Raw genomic sequence first — 16,363 nt, 5'->3', positions numbered from 1 at the left:
TCGTATTCTGTTGTTTGTCTTCTTATTATTTTTATTTTATTATGCTCCGTCATCCATTGTATTGTGTACAGTTTTGGTAGGTAATAAATCTATATCATATCAAAATCATTTTCGATATATTAAAATGTTATGTAACACAACACAAATATTAGAGACGAGCGGAAAAACCAGAAGGCTTTTTGATCAGTTGTTAGACATCAGTAAAAGTCATCCAAACTAAAGGTATCTAACTTCAGGTGCAGCATTGGTGTCAAAAAGAGATCCTTCAACACTAAACCCTGGGAAAACAAGAAGAAGGAACTTGGGTTAATAGATGAGGATCTCACATAAAATTTCAAAACATGCAAGAAAAAAGGGAGCAATATTTTAACTGGGAAATATGCCAAAAATTGATCTTACTAAAATATTCAAGAAGTGATTTGAAAGAAATTATTCTTCCTGTAGCAAAAGTAATCTTGCAGTCAGGCTGCAAATCAGTGGTTAGCCTACAGTTATAGCCTAGAGTCACAGTGGTTAGCCTAAGCTATTGGTGTAATATTTACATTTAAACTACTTACAATCTAAGGGGAGCATTCTACAGTTCCAAGACACGTAAAATAAAGATATCAAAATTACGACATGCGAAGTATTGCTATTAGTTAAAGAAAAAGCACGTTTTAGAAAAATGAACACTATAAAACATCTTGAAAACAAAAGCAAACACGAGGAAGCAAAAAAGACGAGTCAAAAGAGCGCATTTCAATTACGAAAATATAACAGTTCAAAATAAGGATGAAACCTTTTAATCGACAGTGAAACAAATATAAAATTTTAACTGAATATTTCGGACACATATAGTGTCCATCACCAGCGGTAAAACTAAAAGAAATCAATAAAAACAACAAAATTTATACTCAATAAACTAATTACATATAGTTTATTGCTCTCATTTTTTTCAATACAACAGCGGAAGCAAAATCTCCTTGACCTTTTCTGTTCCGGTTTATTAGATTTATCTGAAATATCAGATGGACAGAGGTCAAAGGTCTTAGGTGAAATGAGATTTACTTTATTTGACCTCAATAAATTGTCGTAAATTGAATTCAATCCAAATTCACCTGTATCTCTGTTTATGGAATTATTCTTGAATAATTTTTTTTTTAATTTCGATTGTTTTGCTTTAAACCTTGGTTCCTAGAAATCAAAGAGACATTCTCAAACAAAACAAAATGATTTGGATAATAAAAAATATGTTCCGATAGAGTCGACGTGAAATCTTCAGGTTTAAAATCAAACAGTTCGTGGTAACGAACTGCAATAACGAGCGACCCGGCTCAATAGTAAACGAAACTCTAAAAAACGGAATTTTGATGCAAATAGATACATCAAAAGGATCGGATTTTTATGCTGATTTTAAATATATAAGTTTCATCGAATTTAGTCTTTACCATCAAAAGTTACGATCCTGAGGAAATTTGCCTTATTTTGGAAGATAGGGGAAAACGCCCCCTAAAAGTCATAGAGTAACACCATCGCGTTTAGCGTACCTGAGAACCCTACTGTAGAAGTTTCAAGCTCCTATCGTGTTTATTTGTTTGTTTTTTTTTCCTTTTCCCCAGGGGTTATCGTTTATACGTGTTTATTTGTTTGTTTTTTTCTTTTCCCCAGGGGTGATCGTATCGTCCCTGTGGTCCTAGAATGTCGCGCGAGGGCTCATTCTAACGGAAACTAAAATTTCTAGTGCCCTTTTTAAGCGACCAAAAAAACTGGAGGGCACCTAGGCCCCCTCCCACACTCATTCTTCCCAAAATCAACGGATCAAAATTTCGAGATAGCCATTTTGTTCAGCATAGTCGTAAAACCTAAAAACTATGTCTTTGGGGACGACTTACGGTCTCACAGTCCCCGGGAGAGGGACCGCAAGCTTCAAACTTTGACCATTGTTTACATATAGTAATGGTTATTGGGAAGTGAACAGAGGGGTTTACGCGGGAGGATCTTTCCATGGAGGAATTTCTCATGGGGGAAGAGAATTTCCATGAAGGGGGCACAGGATTTTCTAGTATTATTTGAAACAAAAAACAATGAAAAAACAAATATGAAAAAGTTTTTTCAGCTGAAAGTAAGGAAGAAAATTAAAACTTAAAACGAACAGAAATTATTAAGCATATGAGGGGTTCATCTCCTCCTAAATACCTTGCTCTTTAGGCTAAAGTTTTTCCTTGTTTTAAAAAGTATAGTTGAGAGGAAGAGTTAAAGTTTGATAGCGTAAAGAGTGGGATGTTGAGGAGGGAACAGCCTCTTTCATATACAGAGTAATTTCTATTCGTTTTAAGTTTTAATGTCGCTCCTTACTTTCAGTTAAAAAAACTGGTTTTTTTATTTAATTTTGCTTTAAGGACAATGAAATAGAATTACGACGTTGTAGTAATCTCATTTTCAAATTCTGGTTAGTACGTCCCACATAAGAGCTTCCACAAGTACATGGGATTTTATAAACCCTACTTTGTTGCTCTACGGAAGTTCGATCCTGTGCAGAATTTGAAAAGCTAGCCAAAGTATTACTACCTCTTAAATGCTACCTTTAAACCATTATTTTGTAAACTTCTTTTAAGTTTTTCCCTCAGCCCTGGAACATATGGTAAAGAACAAAAAACATCTTTCTTTTCAGTTGTTTCCAGGATATCGTTAGAAAATTCTAGAAATTTTTTCCTTCTTTTCGAAAAAGTCCGGTCAATTAACCAACCTGAGAGGGAGAGAGGGGAGAGAGAGAGAGAGAGAGAGAGAGAGAGAGAGAGAGAGAGAGAGAGAGAGAGAGAGAGAGAGAGAGAGAGAGAGAGTTAGGCTATAGCTGTTGTTTGTTTTTAACTTTTTGGCTCTCTAAACATGACTAATCAAATTATTTTTGTCAGGGGCGCTGCCTAAGAGCCACGTATCTGCATTTCGTCATAATGTTATTTATAAAACCATAATTAAAGTAAAATAGTCTTTATGATTTACATTTTTTGTAACTGATTTTTGTTAAAAACCCTACTATGTCTTGAAATTATCGCAATGTATTAATTGGTTTTGAAATTTTTGTCCGGTACATATACATGATTTTTTTTCGGGGGGGGGGGATAAATTTGAAAAGAGACGTGGATTACAATAAAAATCATAGGAAATTGGAGCAACACAAAGCTGAAATCTAACTCCTTTTCTTTTAATAGAAAAGGAGTCCTTTTCTATTAAAATAAAAGGACTGATGTGGTCCTTTACACCACATACGAGACGTATATGCGAGGACCGTTTCAGCCTTCTTTCCTCCTCTCGGTGAAAGAGAATAAAGTGTTATAGCTCCTTCTCAGGGAAAATGTAAGTTATAAGTCAGTCATAGATACGTTTTTATCCTTTCTTTTATAGTTTTCAAGCAGTTTTTTGTTTCAAATTTTTTGTTTTCACATTTTTTAGTAGTTTTCTTTTTCTGTGCTCTATTGGATTAATATCAATAGTCATAAAGGTAAAATAAAATAACTTCTTCGCTACTTTATGTCCTAGTTTGAACAATGTAACCGTCTATATTTACCAGAGAATTGCCCAAGGTTTTTTAGGGGAGAGGGTGGATTAGAAATAATACAGATGAATTGTATGAAAAATTAAAGCGGATGTGTCGAATCATATGGTTTTTTATGTTTCGCAGAAAACTAGTTCCAAAGCCCCTTCTCCTACGTACCTGCTGTATTGTTCACGAAAATTAAAAAGCCGTGTGAATCTTTCACGTTTCACGGTGATCTGGACGCGGTTATTGCTGTTGTTGCATTAATTACTATCATAACTACCTATTTTAGGACAAACACGTTTCAGAGCCTGCCTCTTAGTCTGCTTGGAGGTCTAAGCCCCCACAAAGCTTTTTGTGCCCTCCAAAATCCTTGAATATTTACTATAATCATAACTTCAAAATTACAATCTTTTACACGGTCCCTCGCCCACTTGGGCAACTGAAGGCCTGTAAATGGCCAAGCAGCTTTAAATTGCAAATGTTTGGTGCTTGTTTTCAGTTGGTGAGTTTTGTTGCGATTTTGGACAACAATATGCAGTTTACTAACGGTTACAACATTCTAATGAATCATTACTACTACTACTACTATCACTAACAATTTACCTCATCACCAAGCCACCTGAGGCCAATACAGCTACGCACACTCCTCCTCCATCCTAATATGAAAGTTCTGAAGCCTCAGCACACGATAAAAAGATAAAACACTAAACTAAAAACAAATAAAGCCGCCACCTTCTTTTTATCGTGTGCTGAGGACGCCTAGTTTAGATACAGGCGAAATATCCGCTTTATTTTAGTCTTTCATCTCTTTTCTCTCTACTGGCCGCAGTATCGTTTGAGGTTTTTTTGTACACTGGTTTTAAAATTTTCCTAAAGTCGTTAGGTATTTACCCTTTTTCAAAAATCTTCTCAGAGCCACCATATTTAAGAAACTCATTTACCACACTATCAGCATCTGGAACCTTACTATTTTTTAATCCTTTTAGTACTGTCGCTACTTAATTCAATAATTCTTAATGAATCATTGGGAAACAAAAACACTGCAATTCCACGAATATTTAGAAACAGAACTTTTATCTCATTTACATTTCATTTATTTTCAGTAACAAACAAGTTTTTGGCCAAAGTACCAGAAGCAGAGGAGCAAGTTAATGACAACGCTGATCAAATAGAAGAAGATTTGATTCCTAAGATTGAACCACCCGAAAGCTCAAGATCTAACTGTGAAGTTAAGAGTGAGGAGTGATAGTATTTGTTAATATTTTACTCTTTTTCATGGTTTTATAGAGGAATAAATACCTTTCCATTTGATATTTGAAATTATTACAGATATTTCGGTAATACTAATTGTGTTGCGAGAGCAACACTTTGATTTTGTCCCGTTTTTTTTCTATGCCGCCGATGTCGGCTTATTCCTGGAAACTGGTAAGGGTCTAACTGCCTGGGGCCAAAAAGGATGGTTTTTGCTTATCCACGAGCCAGAGCCTATGGTGTGCGAAGTGAACTGGAGTTATGTAGCCTATGTCAGAGAGGAGTATCTGAAGTTGTGCAGCCAAGCTTTCGTTTCATCAAACCATGTTTCTGCTTTCGAGTGGAAAGCTTCGTTCTAGCAGGCAAGCAGGCAGGCACCACTTTCAAATTGAAGATGGACTAAAATCTATAACTGTTAAATATATGCGGCAGTTACCTGGCCTCAGAGCCAATATATCTTCTTTGAGTGATAAATAGAAAAATTTACAGAAGCAAAAAAGCGGCATTTTCCCACGGGTCCAAAAGTGCTGCCGTGATTTTGGCTGTATTTATCATTTGTTTTTTGGACTTAGGATTGAGGTAGAGAAATGTTATCTGATGTACCTCTTAAACTTTAAAAGTTCTGTCATTGCTAAAGAAATTGGAGTACTTTGCTCCTTTCTAAGTGGTGACGTTAGAAAGTTGGCGCACGGCAAAAAAAATCAACTTTTGAACTAAGACAGATAGATTTTTTTTTTCGACGGCAATCGATAGCTCTTGATGAGCTAATCAAAGTATGTTTCATCCATTTTTTGGTAAAAAAAATTCCTTCATGAGATATACTAGTTTGAAAGTTTCAAGGGGTTGAAAACGTCAGTAGTAGGGTACACACTGAAACCAAAAATAAGCCGACACCGATTGGGAGACATGTAGAAGACTTGTAAGGAAAGGTAGGCTGTTAGCTCATAATCATCTTCGGCAGTGAGGGGTTTGCAAATTTTGCTATTTGGTGTACCTATTATTTGTTTCCCGTTTATTTGATGGTAAGACCGAGTTGGTTCCAGTGGTAAGACATGTAGGGGACTTGTAAGTAATAATCGTCTGTTAGGCTACAATCATCTTTAGTGAAGAGGGTTTTGTAACTTTTGCTAGTTGGTGTAGCCTACCAATACTCACTGTAACCTAGAATTAAGTGTTAACGCAACGGTAACGTAAAACAACAAGGCAGTTTCGTAATAATTAAAAGAGTGTCATCTATGGTATTTTGATCCTGAAAAGCTACGGATAGCTTTATTATACCAACTAGATTATATAAGATATTGTTCCAAGTATTGATCCGTCACGAGGTCTACGACTGAAAAGGATAAAGTTCAACTGGCAACAAAGTCAATTTAGTCCCTTCTTTCGATATTCTTTTGTTATTATTGTTTTTCCAATGCTGAGGAATAGCCTTTGATCATGTGATTACTGATCGCGTTCTTCTTTGAATATAACATTTTAAAAGCTTCGACAGGCTGACAACTTCAGCGTTTAACCGATAGCAAAGAAACAAAACCAAAGTGTTGCTCTCGCAACCCTTTATTCGGCGAAGCTGGACAAAGGTTGCCGCAACACTTCACGTTGCTCGGGCAATGTAGGCCTAGTTTTCTGCTTGCTTTAATTAGGCCTTCAAACTTCTGGACAAGTGACGGTACAATCATATCATTTGATTTGGAAGGAGAGTGTTTTGTTACCCCTATTCCTCATTTGTTTCTATGAAACCTTGAACTCTTTTCAGAATTCAAAATTCTGTCTATGATTTTCTGCTTGCTTTAATTAAGCCTTCAAACTTCTGGACAAGTGACGGTACGAGCGTATGATTTGATTTGAAAGGAGAGTGTTTTGCCCCCCCCCCATCCTCATTTGTTTCTATGATACTTTTATCTCTTTTCAGAATTCAAAATTCTGTCATTGATTTTCTGCTTTCTTTAATTAGGCCTTCAAACTTCTGGACAAATGACGGTACAATCGTATCACTTGATTTGAAAGGAATGTTTTGGCACCCCCATTCCTCATTTGTTTCTATGATGCTTTCAACTTTTTTCGGAATGCAAAATTCTGTCGTTAGTTTTCAACTTCTTTTATTTAGGCCTTCAAAGGTTTGAAGAAGTGACGGTAAAAATGTGTCATTTGGTTTGCATTGGAGGGTGTTTTGGCAGCCCCATTTCTGATTTTTGCAAAATATCCTGTCATTGGTTCTATACGTGCTTTAATTAGGATTTAAACTCAACGACAAGTGACAGTATAATTTGATTTGGATTGCAGGATGTTTTCTACTTTCTTTAATTACGCCTTCAAGTTTCTGGACAAGTGACGTACAATCTTATCATTTGGTTTGGATTGGAGGGTTTTTTAGCGCCCCCACTTTCTTTGATGCACCCCCACTTCTCATTTATTTCTTTGATGTTTTCAACCTTTTCGGAATACAAATTCTATCATTGGTTCTCTTCTTTTCTTAATTAGGCCTTCAAACGAATGTAATATCCTGTCAATGGTTTTCTACTTGCTTTAACGAGGCGTTCAAAAGCCTGGACAAATGACGGTACAATCCTATCATTTGATTTCGATTGGAGTGTGTTTTGGCACCTCCATTTATCATTTGCTTCTCTGATGCTTTCAAACTTTTTCGGAATGCGAAATCCTGTCATTGGTTTTCTATCTGCTTTAATTTGGCGTTTAAACTCCCGGACAAGTGGCGGTACAATTGTATCATTTGATTTGGGTTTGAGGGTGTTTTGGCACCTCCATTTATCATTTACTTCTCTGATGCTTTCAAACTTTTCCGGAATTTGAAGTCCTGTCATTGGTTTTCTGCTTGCTTTAATTTGGCGTTCAAACTCCTGGACAAGTGGCGGTACAATTGTACCATTTGATTTCGATTGGAGGGTGTTTTGGTACCTCCATTTATCATTTGCTTCTCTGATGCTTTCAAACTTTTCCGGAATGCGAAATCCTGTCATTGGTTTTCTATCTGCTTTAATTTGGCGTTCAAACTCCTGGACAAGTGGCGGTATAATTGTATCATTTGATTTGGATTGAAGGGTATTTTGGCACCTCCATTTATGATTTGCTTCTCTGATGCTTTCAAACTTTTCCGGAATTTGAAGTCCTGTCATTGGTTTTCTGCTTGCTTTAATTTGGCGTTCAAACTCCCAGACAAGTGGCGGTACAATTGTACCATTTAATCTGGATTGGAGGGTGTTTTTGCACCTCCATTTATCATTTGCTTCTCTGATGCTTTCAAACTTTTTCAGAATGCGAAATCCTGTCATTGGTTTTCTGCTTGATTTAATTTGGCGTTTAAACTCCCGGAGGAGTGGCGCATTTGCTTTGGACTGGAAGGTGTTTTGGCGCCTCCATCAATCATTTGCTCCTCTGATGCTTTCAAACTTTTCCGGAATTTGAAGTCCTGTCATTGGTTTTCTGCTTGCTTTAGTTTGGCGTTCAAACTCCCGGACAATTGGCGGTACAATTCTACCATTGAATTTTGATTGGAGGGTGTTTTTGCACCTCCATATATCATTGTCTTCTCTGATGCTTTCAAACTTTTTCGGAATGCGAAATCCTGTCATTGGTTTTCTGCTTGCTTTAATTTGGCGTTCAAACTCCCGGACTTTGTACCATTTAATTTGGATGGGAGGGTGTTTTTGCACCTCCATTTATCATTTGCTTCTCTGATGCTTTCAAACTTTTTCGGAATGCGAGATCCTGTCATTGGTTTTCTGCTTTAATTTGGCGTTCAAACTCCCGGACAAGTGGCAGTACAATTGTATCATTTGATCTGGATTGGAGGGTGTTTTGGCACCTCCATTTATCATTTGCTTCTCTGATGCTTTCAAACTTTTTCGGAATGCGAGATCCTGTCATTGGTTTTCTGCTTTAATTTGGCGTTCAAACTCCCGGACAAGTGGCAGTACAATTGTATCATTTGATCTGGATTGGAGGGTGTTTTGGCACCTCCATTTATCATTTGCTTCTCTGATGCTTTCAAACTTTTCCGGAATTTGAAGTCCTGTCATTGGTTTTCTGCTTGCTTTAATTTGGCGTTCAAACTCCCGGACTTTGTACCATTTAATTTGGATGGGAGGGTGTTTTTGCACCTCCATTTATCATTTGCTTCTCTGATGCTTTCAAACTTTTTCGGAATGCGAGATCCTGTCATTGGTTTTCTGCTTTAATTTGGCGTTCAAACTCCCGGACAAGTGGCAGTACAATTGTATCATTTGATCTGGATTGGAGGGTGTTTTGGCACCTCCATTTATCATTTGCTTCTCTGATGCTTTCAAACTTTTTCGGAATGCGAGATCCTGTCATTGGTTTTCTGCTTTAATTTGGCGTTCAAACTCCCGGACAAGTGGCAGTACAATTGTATCATTTGATCTGGATTGGAGGGTGTTTTGGCACCTCCATTTATCATTTGCTTCTCTGATGCTTTCAAACTTTTCCGGAATTTGACGTCCTGTCATTGGTTTTCTGCTTGCTTTAATTTGGCGTTCAAACTCCCGGACAAGTGGCGGTACAATTGTACCATTTAATTTGGATTTGAGGGTGTTTTTGCACCTCCATATATCATTTGCTTCTCTGATGCTTTCAAACTTTTCCGGAATTTGACGTCCTGTCATTGGTTTTCTGCTGGCTTTAATTTGGCGTTCAAACTCCCGGACAAGTGGCGGTAAAATTGTACCATTTAATTTGGATTGGAGGGTGTTTTGGCACCTCCATTTATCATTTGCTTCTCTGATGCTTTCAAACTTTTTCGGAATTCGAAATCCTGTCATTGGTTTTCTGCTTGCTTTAATTTGGCGTTCAAACTCCCGGACAAGTGGCGGTACAATTGTATCATTTGATCTGGATTGGAGGGTGTTTTGGCACCTCCATTTATCATTTGCTTCTCTGATGCTTTCAAACTTTTCCGGAATTTGACGTCCTGTCATTGGTTTTCTGCTTGCTTTAATTTGGCGTTCAAACTCACGGACAAGTGGCGGTAAAATTGTACCATTTAATTTGGATTGGAGGGTGTTTTTGCACCTCCATATATCATTTGCTTCTCTGATGCTTTCAAACTTTTTCGGAATGCAAGATCCTGTCATTGGTTTTCTACTTGCTTTAATTTGGCGTTCAAACTCCCGGACAAGTGGCGGTACAATTGTACCATTTAATTTGGATTGGAGGGTGTTTTGGCACCTCCATTTATCATTTGCTTCTCTGATGCTTTCAAACTTTTTCGGAATGCGAAATCCTGTCATTGGTTTTCTGCTTGCTTTAATTTGGCGTTCAAACTCCAGGACAAGTGGCGGTACAATTGTGTCATTTGATTTGGATTGGAGGGTTTTTTGGCACCTCCATTTATCATTTGCTTCTCTGATGCTTTCAAACTTTTCCGGAATTTGAAGTCCTGTCAATGGTTTTCTGCTTGCTTTAATTTGGCGTTCAAACTCCCGGACAAGTGGCGGTAAAATTGTACCATTTAATTTGGATTGGAGGGTGTTTTTGCACCTCCATATATCATTTGCTTCTCTGATGCTTTCAAACTTTTTCGGAATGCAAAATCCTGTCATTGGTTTTCTTCTTGCTTTAATTTGGCGTTCAAACTCCCGGACAAGTGGCGGTACAATTGTACCATTTAATTTGGATTGGAGGGTGTTTTGGCACCTCCATTTATCATTTGCTTCTCTGATGCTTTCAAACTTTTTCGGAATGCGAAATCCTGTCATTGGTTTTCTGCTTGCTTTAATTTGGCGTTCAAACTCCAGGACAAGTGGCGGTACAATTGTGTCATTTGATTTGGATTGGAGGGTGTTTTGGCACCTCCATTTATCATTTGCTTCTCTGATGCTTTCAAACTTTTCCGGAATTTGAAGTCCTGTCAATGGTTTTCTGCTTGCTTGAATTTGGCGTTCAAACTCCCGGACAAGTGGCGGTACAATTGTACCATTTAATTTGGATTGGAGCGTGTTTTGGCACCTCCATTTATCATTTGTTCCTTTGTTGCTTTCATGCTTTTGCAGAACACAAAATGATGGACTTGGTTTTCTACTTTCTCGAAATACGCCATAATTATTTAGGATGTGCAATGGTTCTATTTTGCTACTTGGTGTGAATTGGAAAGCATTGAGGTATCTAAACTTTTCATTCGTTTTCATGACGCTATTGAGCTTACGTGGACGAAGAATAACTGTTTCTTTTTCTTCGGTTCCTTCTATTTTTCCTTGAAAGTTCTGGACAATCGTCCAGACAGTGTTTTCCTTTGTTGTCCCTTCTTTGATTAGCTTAGATGTTGCAGCTTCATCAAGGCACTCCTTGCTCGCACACAGATTTTCAAATTTTTGTAACAGTTTCCAAATGGGACCTTTATATTCAATCTTTTTTAAATTACAATATCGAAATTCTTTTGGATACATGGCAGATGTAATAATACTAACAAGCTGTTTCAGTAACTCGCAATATATACTAAAAAAAACGTCATGAAACTGAGATTGACGTCATACTAATTATCATATTTGAGAATATCATGACTTACGTCAAAATAAGCAATAAACTCGTGAAGTGCTTTACTTTATGACGTCATATGTTATGACCAGAGATCTTAAAAAATAAATCGGTATTTATTAACGTTACATAAGGCTTTTTTTCTGTGTCGATTTATAACCATAGACTACTAGCACCGCTAGTAGTCTAACCCCCTGAGGCTAACCCCCTGAGGCTAATACACCTATACACGCTCCTCCTCCATCACCATCTATTCACACGCTACCCCTTTTTACCCTCCCGAGAAGTCCCATTTCCCTTACACCTTTTTTTTACGAAACCTCCAACTCCATTAGGGGAAAACCTGCTTTTCGTTTCTGCCATAGACTGTTGGCCGACAAGGACGATCCTTGGCAATCTTTCATCATTCATTCGAAAAACGTGTTCTAGCCATCTCACACTTTCTCTTACTATAGCCTTAGAAAACGGGATCGAACCATATGTTTTGTATATTTTACTGTTTGAGATATGGTCAATGTATCAAAGAGTCGGGGACCCAAACAAATCTTTAGGCAATTTCTCTGGAAAACATCTTGCAAGTCCTCCTATGTCTTTTGGAGTGCCCACGACTGACCTCTACTAAAATCACACATGATCGTGGTAACGAACTGTAGTAAGGAGCGATCCGGCTCAATAGTAACCGAAACTCTAAAAAACGGAGTTTTGACACCAATAGTTACATCAAAAGAATTGCATTTTAATGCTGATTTTAAGTATATAAGTTTGATCAAGTTTAGTCAAACCCATCAGAAGTTACGAACCTGAGAAAATTTGTCTTATTTTAGAAAGCAGGGGTAAAAACCCACTAAAAGTCTTAGAATCTTAACTAAAAACACACCATCAGATTCAGCGCATCAGAGAACCTCAACATAGAGGTTTCAAGCTCCTATCAACAAAAATGTGGGATTTTGTATTTTTACCAGAAGACAGATCACGGATTCGTGTTTTTTTTTTTTTTTTTTTTTTTTTCTGGGGTGATCGTATCGACCTGTCCTATAATGTCGCGACACGGCTCATTCTGACGGAAATTGAAATTTCTAATGTCCTTTTTAAGTAACCAAAAATTGGAGGGCATCTAGCCCCCCTCCCACGCACATTTTTCCTCTAAGTCAACGGATCAAAATTTTAAGAAAGCCATTATGTTCAACTTAGTCGAAAACCCAATAACTATGTATTTGAGGACAACTTAATCCCCCCAGTCCCAAGGGGAGGGGCTTCAAGTTACAAACTTTGACCATTGTTTACATATTACACCGTACGTGTAATACACCGTATTACACCGTATGTGTCCCTTTCCATCTTCTTTGCACAAATGCGTACCCTGTTATTGACAATGCCCGTGCTGATTGGAATCGCTATTATCGTGACATTATCTTATGTATGAAGTAAGCTGAAGATGCGGCCATCCCGCTGATCCGTGTCAGGCGGAATACCCAAAAACCAATTTGGAAGTGTGATCTTTTGCTGAAAAAAGTCAAGAATAAGGCCAAATTCTGGTTAAGAATCTGGTCTGACTGTGGTCGACCTTCTCGGGGTACTTTGTTTGATCTAAAACAAAAGACGAAACTCGAATATAAACGCCATCTTCGTGCCGTTCGTTACTCCGGTGAAACTTTTCCAAAAAGTAATAGTGAGTGGCGAAAAGTGATAAATTCTGCCAAGTTTCCGGATGCAAATTCTAGTGATATTATATCTCGTCCATCTTGGATCGAACATTATTCAAAAATATTTTCGAAAGTTAATTATTCAGTGCATAAGCGTTTCTCATGTTTGCTTGAAAAAAAATTTGCCGTCACGTTTATGTCAGAGACATGTGATTCCAGTTGAAAAGTGGGCTATTGTTAAAGGTATTAAGGGTTTAAAATCAAAATCTTTGGATATTGATGGGATTAGTGTTTTGAATCTTGTTCCGAATTCTTTTGAACTGGTATCTCATCTCCAACTGTTTTTTCAAATGTGTTTGAGTAGTTCGTGTGTACCCGACTCGTTCTTATGCGGTAGCGTTACGTCACTTCTAAAAAAAGGAAAAGGTCCGGTTTCTTGTAGTTCTTATAGGCCCATAACGGTAGCTTGTACTCTTAGCAAGCTTTTTTAACACCTCCTACTACCTTATATCACTAAGCTTGCTCTAATTGATGATAATCAATTTGGTTTTAGATCCGAGCTAGGCTGTCAGCATGCTCACCGTGCTTTGACTTCTTTATTAAAAGATGCCCATCGCACTCGTCGCGTACTTCATTTCGCAACCCTAGACTTGTCTAAAGCATTTGATAGTATTTGTCATACTCAAGCATGGACAGCATTATGCCAGAGAGGAGTAAATCCGTTGGTAGTTCACGTGCTTCGTTTTTGTACTCCCATTCTTACCTTCGCCTTAAGTCATTAGATAAGTCTTATTTTGGTTATATCCGTAACCAAATAACGACAAGTAAATATTGACAAGTGCGAGTTTCTTGTTTTCAACGGTAATAATTGTTCAGAACCATTATACTGCGGTGGTTTTAGAATTCCTCGTGTTAAATCGTTTCGTTGGCTTGGTATAACAGTTTGCGATTCTATGAATGCTCTAATTCTATGAATGCTATGAACATAAAATATTACGTGTATAAGGGGATTCTTCTCCTCCAAAATACCTTGCTCTTGACGCTAAAGTATTTTTAGTAATTCCAACTATTTATTCTAAGGCCTTTGTGATTCAGAGGTCATTCTTGTAGATTTGGGACAAAATTCAAGCTTTAGTGTAAAGAACGAGGTACTGCCGAGGGGGCGAAACCCCTCATATCTATAGATATAAAAATAAGTTGTATGTTTGTTTGTTTGTATGCATATGACGTCATTATAAGTATATAAGGCTTTGTATATGACGTCATTATAAGTATATAAGGGGGCGATTCAAAGAGAAATTTCACTATAAATCCTACAATGGCAGAAAAAACAGCCGAGGAAGCTACTCAAAGAGTTAATTCAAAGAGAAATTTTAGTATAAATCCTACAATGGCAGAAGAAACAGCCGAGGAAGGGGCTCAAAGAGATAATGCCAAAAGGCTTGCGGCTAAAAGAGAAAGTAACAAAAGAAAGCGTGCCGAGGAATCACAAGAACTACGTGAAAACAGGCTTGCAGCTCAAAGAGAAATTACCAAAAAAATCGTGCCGAGGAATCACAAGACCAACGTGAAAACAGGCTTGCGGCTCAAAGAGAAATTACCGAAAAAAATCATGCCGAGGAATCACAAGAACAACATGAACACAGGCTTGCGGCTCAAAGAGATAATGCCAAAAGAAAGCGTGCTGAGGAATCAGGTACATCCCAGTCGATTATTATAGCTTGAGTAGATGTGTTGCGCCTGAACAAAAGTTAAACTTCCTCAACTGGCTACACCACCAGAGCAATTGAAGACTTTTCTTACTGGAACTACGTCAGAATCTAAGCGTTATTTATTAAATATCAGAAAATATAACTCATGTTTCCAAATGACGTCGTTTGGTGCCCAAATCGAAAATCAAGATCAATACACCGGGACACAGGGAATATAAATGACGACCGGGACACTCAAAGAGAAATTACAGACCGGGACACCGGGACACAAATGACGACCGGGACACCAGGACACAGGGAATATAAACGACGACCGGGACAAAGGATACAACTACAACGAGGACACCGGGGGGAGGGGAACAGGGGGATATACAAATGACGACGGGGACACAGGGAATATTCGATTAGCAATCACCATCAACAAAGTTCAAGGGCAATCATTAGAAAAATGCGGTCTAGATCTGAAAACGGATTGTTTTTCCCATGGACAATTATATGTTGCATGTTCAGGAGTCGGTAAACCTGACATTCTATTTATATGCACAGACAATGGGACAGCGAAGAATGTTGTATATTCGCAAGTTTTAAGTAGTTAAAAACATATATATATCTATCTATATTCACAGGTGGGACACAGGGACCCAACTACAATGGCGCGTAACTAATATGACGGGTAACGACTTAAGCGCGTGGGGGGGGGGGCTTGGGTTACTTTGCGCCCCCACCAACTAGGTGTTGGGCGGTTGGTGTGGCGCGAAGCGCCACACCAACAGCTGGTACGTAATAAAAATAAAGAAATATAGAAGTTCGTTACGTAAATCAATTCGTAAGGTACGTATGTTTATTGCTAACAAAAAGGTTCGTGTAGAAAAAAAATAGTTGTATTTTTAAGTAACCAAAAATTGGAGGGCAACTAGGCCCCCTTGCCCGCCCCAGTTTTTATCAAAATCGTTCGATCAAAACTATGAGAAACCCATTTAGCCAAAAAAAAATAATAATATGCAAATTTCGTTTTAATTATTCATGTGCGGTGAGCCAAAATCAAAGAATGCATTAATTAAAAAAACGTTCAGAAATGAAATTTTAAAAATAAGTTTTTTAACTGCAAGTAAGGAGCGACATTAAAACTTAAAACGAGCAGAAATTATTCCGTATATAAAAGGGGTCACCCCTCGTCAACGTGTCGCTCTTTACGCTAAAGTTTTTTATTGTTTTAAAAAGTAGAGTTGTGAGAAAGAGTCAAACTTTAGCATAAAGAGCGAGGCGTTGAGGAGGGGTCAACCCCTTTTATATACGGGATAATTTCTGTTCGTTTTAAGTTTTAATGTCGCTCCTTACTTGCAGTTAAAAAAACTTGTTGTTTTTTTATTTAATAATTTGAAAACTTGAGGCAGTTCCCTTGAAAGCCGTCGAAGGCGAGAGATGTCGTCGAAGTATGAATCAAGACTTCATTTTCAAATTGTTCTTTACTTTCAGCACGCTGACAACCTTCAGCTAGCTGCCGAAAGTGTGGATCTTTGCTGCTCCTTTTTATTGAGCTTTGATTTCTCTTATTAAAAAAGTCTGCAACTGACTCACTCGACTACTTACTTTTAAAATTGAGTTTTTTTGTTGCTAAGGTTTTTTACTTATGGAATCAGAAAATGAGCTACTTTATTACCTTTTATCTGTTTTAAAGCCAATCCGAAGTTTGTTTTTCTATTTTGATTTTTGTTTCCACCATTCTCACATGT

The 16,363-nt window shown here is 37.7% G+C and overlaps 1 protein-coding gene across 1 annotated transcript in view; it reads right to left on the bottom strand.

Moving 5' to 3' along the window:
• Positions 1–16,363, bottom strand: part of LOC136039959 (tRNA (cytosine(34)-C(5))-methyltransferase-like) — a 67,178-nt gene that overhangs the window by 15,698 nt on the left and 35,117 nt on the right. The gene's annotated exons all lie outside the window — the stretch shown is intronic.

The sequence above is a fragment of the Artemia franciscana genome, chromosome 20, assembly GCF_032884065.1.
Source record: "Artemia franciscana chromosome 20, ASM3288406v1, whole genome shotgun sequence".
Classification (NCBI taxonomy): domain Eukaryota; kingdom Metazoa; phylum Arthropoda; class Branchiopoda; order Anostraca; family Artemiidae; genus Artemia; species Artemia franciscana.
This window is presented reverse-complemented; position numbering and strand designations above follow the sequence as displayed.